This window comes from Crocodylus porosus, unplaced genomic scaffold (assembly GCF_001723895.1).
Source record: "Crocodylus porosus isolate Cpor-Errol unplaced genomic scaffold, CroPor_comp1, whole genome shotgun sequence".
In the NCBI taxonomy this organism is placed as follows: Eukaryota; Metazoa; Chordata; order Crocodylia; family Crocodylidae; genus Crocodylus; species Crocodylus porosus.
This window is the reverse complement of record NW_017728886.1, coordinates 27,381,393-27,388,842: the sequence shown is the minus strand read 5'-3', so window position 1 is coordinate 27,388,842 and position 7,450 is coordinate 27,381,393. Positions and strand designations below refer to the sequence as shown.

At 50.6% G+C, this 7,450-nt stretch overlaps 1 long non-coding RNA gene across 1 annotated transcript in view; it reads left to right on the top strand.

Annotated features, from left to right (window-relative positions):
- Nucleotides 1-7,450, top strand: part of LOC109319709 — a 22,158-nt gene that overhangs the window by 11,511 nt on the left and 3,197 nt on the right. Inside the window, exon 3 of the long non-coding RNA XR_002103609.1 lies at nt 2,158-2,162. This is a non-coding gene — a long non-coding RNA (uncharacterized LOC109319709). The remainder of the gene's footprint in view (nt 1-2,157; nt 2,163-7,450) is intronic.

Here is a 7,450-nt window from a genome sequence, read left to right as displayed (position 1 = left end):
GCAGTACTCCAGCTGCGGCCTGACGAGTGTCGCATAGAGGGGGAGGATCACCTCCTTGGACCTGCTTGAGATGCATTTGTGGATTCATGACAAGGTGCGGTTTAAACTGGGTTTAGAAAACATTCATAGCTTAAATTTGGTGCAGAAACTGAACCTTTTTAAGGGTCCAGACAGTGACAGTTTTTGAGCAATCTGGCCCCTGAAAATGCTGTACAGCCACGACTTAACACATGTGCACAGCTGCAGAGTGCTTTAAAAATGGCTGATTGCATGAAAAATTGACCCTGTTTAAATCAGGTATTACATTAAGGTGCTCAAAAGCAAAGCTCTTTAAGGAATGTGTATTCCCTCCAGGGTTAATTTTTCACGCTGGAGTGGGGCTGGGCTGGTGCCAGGGGAAGGAGAGGGAACTGCTGGCTGCTCAATGGCCAGAGCTGGGGGGAGGAATGGAGCTTCCTCACCTTGCAGCCCTCCCAGTTACCCCAGCTGGAGTACTGGAGGCTGGGGGGAGAGCTGAGTCAGGCCCTCCAGCCCTCTCCCTCTCAGCTCTGGCCATTCAGAAGTTGGGAGCAGTGGAGCTGCCAGCTGCTGAATGGCTAGGCCTGAGGGAGAGGGGGGGGAATGGTTATCCCAGCTGGGGTAGCTAGTTTGGGACTGTGAGGCAAGGGGGCCCCATTCCCTGCCCGCTCCCCCTCAGCTCTGGCAGCTCCATACTGGCTGCTCCTGGCTGCTGAATGCCAGAGCTGGGGAGGTGGGGTGATGAGATGAAGGCCTAACCCACCTTGGGGGTCTGACCCAGCTCCCCCAGTATGCCAGCTAGGGTAGCTGGGGTGGGTTCATGAGGCAAGGGGGCCCCATTCTTCCTCCCTGCCCAGCGCTGGCCATTCAGCAGCTGGGAGATCCCTCACAAACCTGGGGGGAAGGGGGCAGCCTATGCAGGCTGCCTTCCCCCTCCCCCCAACCCAACAGGCAAATGTCTGTTGGGTTGTGGGGGAGGGGGTGCTGTAATTCATGGCACTTTATGTAAGGCGCCATGAGTTAGTGGGGCCCTAATGTCTTAGGGCATTGACAGACATGGACCCCCCCAAATGCACGTTACCAGAAACAACAGTACTACTTCAGCCCAGCTCTGCAACATTTGTAGAGATCACATGCTTCATCAGGGCTTTTTGGTGCTTTTAGCTAAAGATGATTTATTCAGCTATTAGATAAAAGCACCAAAAAAGCCCCCACTAAAGAGCCTGATCTCTACAGACATTGGGCAAGCCAGGTCCAACTAATGTGCTGCCTCTTCACATGTGCTGGGCTTGGTGTGGGAGTGTGCTGAGCTTAAAGTAAAGCACTTCCCCTCCCCCCACATCTGCAAGCAGCCTTAATGTCTAACATCTTTTTTAGCTCTTGCACAACTAAAGCTTAACCAATGGAAATTAAGATAAGGGGTTGCTCACAATATCAGACTGTGAATGGGCTAGGATGATAACCTCAACTAGTTTTAAAACACAGTAACAGAAAGATTGTCCATTTGGATATAGTGGGCTTCTGCTTCTAGTGCAGTTGTTCAGTGAAAGTTATTTTACCCCATAGGTGGAGGGAGAATTTTTTTTGGTTGGGGGGAGGGGAAGGCTGAGCACATGTGTGCCCCCCCCGGCAGGAAAGTCTGCAGGGGAAGGGGGGGAGGGGGAGGGGAAAGAGCCGGAGTGGGGGCGGGATTGGGTCTGGGTAGGAATTGGGAGGGAGCAGAGTTGAGCTGGGCCTAGGATTAGGATCGGGGCCTGCTGCGCCTGTGTGGCCGCCCCTTCCCCCATACTTGGGGTCATTTCCTGGCACTGCCATTCCCTGTGCTAGTGAATCTGCTGCCTTCTAGCCCCACACTGGGCCCAACCCCATACCATCTGGGGGGCCCAGAGCTGGGGGTCAGAGTGGGGCCAGCCTTGGCTGTGCCACTGGGCTGGAGGGGATGGCTGGGCTGGAGGGGATGGAGCCCCTAGGACCCCCATACCTGTCCTGCCAGGCCCTGCACAGCCGGGGCGGGGCGGGGTGGGTGCAGGATGAAGCCATGCCTCATCCAGGGGGGCGCAGGGAGGGGTGGCGGCTTCTGCCACTCTGCGCATCCCGGGATGTATAGTGAACACGTGCCCCCAGATCTGCACAGGGCAGGGCAGGTTGCTGTTGAGGGCTAGGGCCAGGGCAGCACTGGGGGGTTCTTGAGGGGTTCCCTCCCCATTCCTGGCAGAGGTGGCCATGCTGCATTCTGGGTGGGTGGCAGTGGGTGGTACTGAGACTGGCCTGCCTCGCTGCCTGGCCCGACCAGCAGTAGGATGCACATGGTGCTGTGCTGCACAACTTTTAAAGCAGTGGCAGCAAGGTGCAGAGGCAGGGAGCAGAGCCTAGCTTGCAGCTGCAGCCCACACTTGCCCTGTGTACAGATTGGGGGACCACGTGCCCCCCCTTGGCTCCTTTACGCCATGCCTCTGGATGAGCTACTGGGCTCTGATTGTCCCATCACCCAGCCTGGCTGGGGCCCCATTTACAGTGAATGGGGCCTTGGCCGGGTCAGCTCGTGGGATAATCCCCACAGTTGAAAAGGGAGTGGGACAGCAGCAGAGGTGAATAATTCATCCCTGCCCCACTCCCTCCTGTACTGCAAGGGGTCTCAATCTGCACCCTCCACCCCAAGCCCAGGTAGTCATAAAGAAAGTAGATGGAAAGGAACTAACTTGCCTGCTGGGCTGGCTGCGATCCTGGCTGCGCAGGATATCGGAGTGTGTGCCCCTCTCCCTCACTGCAGCAGCCCGCAGCCAGCCTGGTATTTTTTGCGGGGGCTGAGCCCTGATAGCCCCCCCTTCCGCTGCCTATATTTTACCCTATGATGTTTTCAGAGGAATATGATTTAATGGATTGGTTTAAAGACTGTGTGTTCTCACTGAATGTTGCAGACATATTTAAAATTACAGTCTATGTAGAAAGAGCAGGGAACAGCGTTAGTCGTATACTAGATTTATGGGAGGCTGGTGTTGGTGCAGGTGCTGGCAGAAGACCTGGGATGATAGAAATTCTGTCTGAAGCAGGACTGGAGAAGTACAAGGGACCAACAACCCCTCTTTTCCAAAGGCTTGTGAGTGGCTGGAAGAGCCCCGGAAGATGCTAATTCAGGCCAGGGATATGGGATAATCAGGACAGGTGGAGGATTTGGTAGTACAGCACATTCCTGCTTCAGTCTTTGCTGCCTAGGATATTCTGGAGCCCTGAAGGAGACTAAAACTGTCCTTGCTCAAGGGTGAATCTCTGCTTAACTAGCTGGCAAAGGGAGGCAGTTTCCATTCCCCTGCTCTAGTGAGATTGACTCTTAGCCCCTAACTGGACTATAAATTCACTCTTTTGTGCACAAATATTGTAGTCTATTGCTCTTTAAAACCAGAAAACAGTTATAGATCCCCTGTATAAAAGTCCTTGTGAGTTATGGGTGGAATATTTGACTTAATCATCTTTCTGGCTTTTGTAGGTTTAAGACAAAGGCTTCATCTAATTTTAATTCTTTTTTTCTGCATGATTTAATTTCCTTTTTTTAATGGTGACATAAAAGATAAAAAAACAGGGCCTACAGATTTTGCACAATATTTTTAATTATAGCCCTCGAGTTGTTAGTGCATATGCTTTAAGTGCCAGATAACGGCAGTGAGCTTTGAGCATTATAGGTCCATAATAAAAACCCTCATGAAAAGAAGCTGCTGTGGATATGCTCAGACCAGTGTTTCATGTTTCAAGAATCATTAATCTAATCTGTGCTGTTGCTTTGACAGGGATCTGCAGAATGTGACTGAAAGGTCTAATTTGATTATAGGAGGAGGTAGGAAATAGAAATAGCATACTTACAGGTGGGTGAATGGGGCATGAGCACTGGGTGCTGATTTAGGGGTTGGGGTACCAGAATGGAAGCAGGGTTATGCCCCCCCCCCCCCACACACACTTTGCACTTTCCCTGCAGTGGCTCTGATGACAAAGGCAGTGGAGCAGCTGTGGGGTTGGTGCCAGCTAGATCCTCCTTTCCAGGGGAATCTGCTGTGGAGGGAGGTGCCAGACTGGCTAGGAGGCAAAGGGTTAACACCCGTGTCTCCTTATTTCATGAGTAATTTTTGGCTTTTAAATTGCTGCTCCATATACATTCCTGTGGCCTTAACCCTGGCAGGAGTGGCTTGCCCTGGGCACAGACTCTACGGCCACATCCAGACAAGTGCAGATGTTTGGTTCCCTGGGGACAAGTAGCAGCAGCACACCTTGTGCCGCTGCTACTTGTCCCTGGGGAACGCCTGTGCCATGCATGCTCTGGCATGCAACAGGTTAGCCTGGGTGGGGTACGGGAGGCTGAGGCCAGCAACCATGCTGCCCCAGCAGCCTTACCTGAGGTCCTGGCGGCTGGGGAAACTGCAGCCATACCGCTTCTGCAGCTGGGAGGCTGGTCAGCATCCAGAGTGTGGCTTTGGCTGACCAGGCTTCAGTTATGGGTGGCACATGTTGCCACTGCATGTACCACCCCATTTTATTTCTGTGCAGGATTATTTGATGTTGGGATCTCCCTGGATCTCTGGCAGGTAGCAGTGCAGGGAACACTTGACTGTGTGGTACTGCAGATGAATCTGTGGTGCTACATACCACTGTTGCAGGACACCTGAGCCTTTCAGGGTAGAAGCAGACTAGCAAAGGAGGCCGCAGGCTACACAAAGCTCCACAGCTCCAGGTTGCCTGAGTAACAGGCTAACAAGGTAATTAGCAGGCACTTGCAGGTGGTCAGCTGATTGGAAGGAGTCAGAGCCCAGGGGACATATACCTTCAGGGCTGGGGCTGGCTGGGCTGACTCTCTCTTTGGTAACTACCAGGAGAAAGAGCTTCTGCCCAGAGAGATGCTGGCTTTGCTACCTCCAGGCGCAGTAAGATTCTAGGGGCTCACAAGATGCCCAGAGCTACGGAGTCTGGTGTTCAAGGGTGGGAGTTTGCCTTCTTGCAGGGGCAGAGCGCTGCCTTTATTGTTACTGTCAAGTTACAGCCTGGGGGCTTAGGTTTGTGTTATTGTTTGAACCAGTGGGCTGGGGTGAGGTTGCTAGGGGAGGAGGAGACACTGTTGGGGCACACTATTGTGTAGTGCTCCGGTGCCTGAGGGGCACAAGCTGTAAGGGGCTGGAGAGCCCAGTGCTAGAGGGGCTCAGTAGACAAGGACCAGGAACCTACCTGGGGATAAGAGGAGACTGTGGGCTAGTGCCTCAAAGCTGGGCCCAACACAGTCGGTCTAGGCTAGAAGGCCTAGCTGTGTCAAAGGGGTGGAGGCCAAGTAAGCCATACCCCAGCAGAGATCATAACAACAGTGTAACACCCGTGAGGTATGGGGCCTGGTAAAGAGGAGGTTGAAGCTACACAGTTGGCCCATAAGGCCTGAGGTGCCTTGGGCAATACTGTACTGAAGAGAGGTCTGAAAAAGGGCACAAAGACCAGTGAGCTTGCGTGAGGCTCAGTGGACTGGGACCAAGCAAAAACCCCTGGGCAGCCTCCCAATTCATTTTATCACCAAAGATGTGGCAGGAAAGATGGGACACCCACGGTAGTGGAGCCGCCAGGGCATTATGGCCACCCCTGGGGATCTCGCTCTGTGACAACTGCATGGCCATGCTCATCTGGACATGGCCTATCAGTTTATGCTTCTGTGAGAGCAGATTTTTGTACAATCTGCTATGGGGGAAAATAAAGGCACCATGTAGATGCCCAGGGAAGAAGCTGGGGAGATTTGCCCAGTTAGAGGCTGCTGTAGGATTGAGCCTAAGATGCTGATATAAAATGACTGTCACTTCCCCCAGTAAACTAGCTCTTAAAATGGATTAATTATTATACTTTTAAATATACAGACTTATCACTTGGAGGAGTATGAAAAAATAATAAAAATGATTCAAGTCTCTCTTTTTTTCCTCTCTCTCGCTCTCTTTTTCTCTCTCCCATGCTTGTGCTCTTTTTCACTAGCACTCTTTTTCTCTTTTAATACTTTAAACGTGCAAATGGCCAAAATTTGCCAGAAACCGAACTTGGTTTAACAGTAGCTTGCCTACGGGGAGGAAGGTGCTGCTTCCCTTTTGTTGAATTCTTAAAAGCATATTGTGCTGGCAAGATTGTTTACTTGAGGTTATTGCACCGTGTCCATCGTTGGCACTTTAGGCCCAGTTCTAGGTGTCCAGGGAGTTTTGGAGATAATAGAAAGGCAATATAGCAATTAAGTAGAAACTCCCAGGACCCAAATCTGTCTGGACTTGAATGCCGAAATTCTGTCTACCCTATTTTAGGTGCCTAAAGTAGTGTTTTTTGGGTTTTTTTGCAGGGAGAGGGGAGGGTTTAGCCATTGGTGCCCATCTCCATCTTTAGGAGCCTAAAGAGGTTTAAAACTCCAGGCACTAAACTACTTGTACCCTTAAAAATCCAGGCCACAGTGCCAGTTCCTAGACTGACAGCTCTTCAGACAACACCCCTCCATTCATTTCCCACAGAACTGAAACAGCATAGGCAGGGGTAATGCAGTGGTCCTTTGCTGACCTGCCAGTGGGACTCATTGCAGACCTGGAGTCATTGCCTCCAGGAGTTGGAAGAGAGTTCATTTTTCCTGCCATCTTTTTCCCTTAGTTGAGATTACTGGCATCCTTGGCTGCAATGAGGATGTCTTTTTGTTGTGTGGTCACTTGTCGTTGGGGGACTAGCCTGAGGTCACCTACTCATTTCACTCAGGCCGCTGAACTCTTGTCATCAGACTGGTATTAGCTTTCAGTTGCTGCTGAACTGGGCAGGACCCCAGCACGTTGCCTTGAAAGGTTCCAGGACTCATTGCTACACTCAGGGTTAAAACTACTTAAAACTTCACCAACTTAAAGGGAATGTTTAGAATCGGATGCTAAGCCATTGCAAATAATGAAGAAAAATACTGCCAAAGTCATCATTGCAACATGTAGTTGTATACTATCTGCAGTTTCTTTCTCATATATAGCAATGGCACACTGCATTGAAAATGCAATCAAAAACCTCTCCCTGAGATTCCTCTATTATTCTTTGGCCTAGAATCGGTCAGATTTTCCCTCGTGCCCAAGCCATGTTGTTAAAAGTTTGCATAATTTCTAATTCCACAGGAGAAAATGTTATCAATTGCTTCAATGAAATAGCTTTGAGAGACCTGTAGCTTCCAAGAACAGCTGAGTTTTGAGAGGAATATGGAGCTTTTACAATGAAAGCAAGAGTTATCCTAAGGGTTTGAGGTAAAAAAACCTCTCTCTCGGTTCGTTTTCTTTGGAGGCTCATTGAATAACAAATCCTTAGGCACACATTGTTGGTGAGACAAAAGGTATATATTTGCAAATAGGGTCAGAGGGAGAAGACAAAAGATCAAAACCCTCTGCCCCCGAGTATAATCATTAGCAGGCTTTTATCC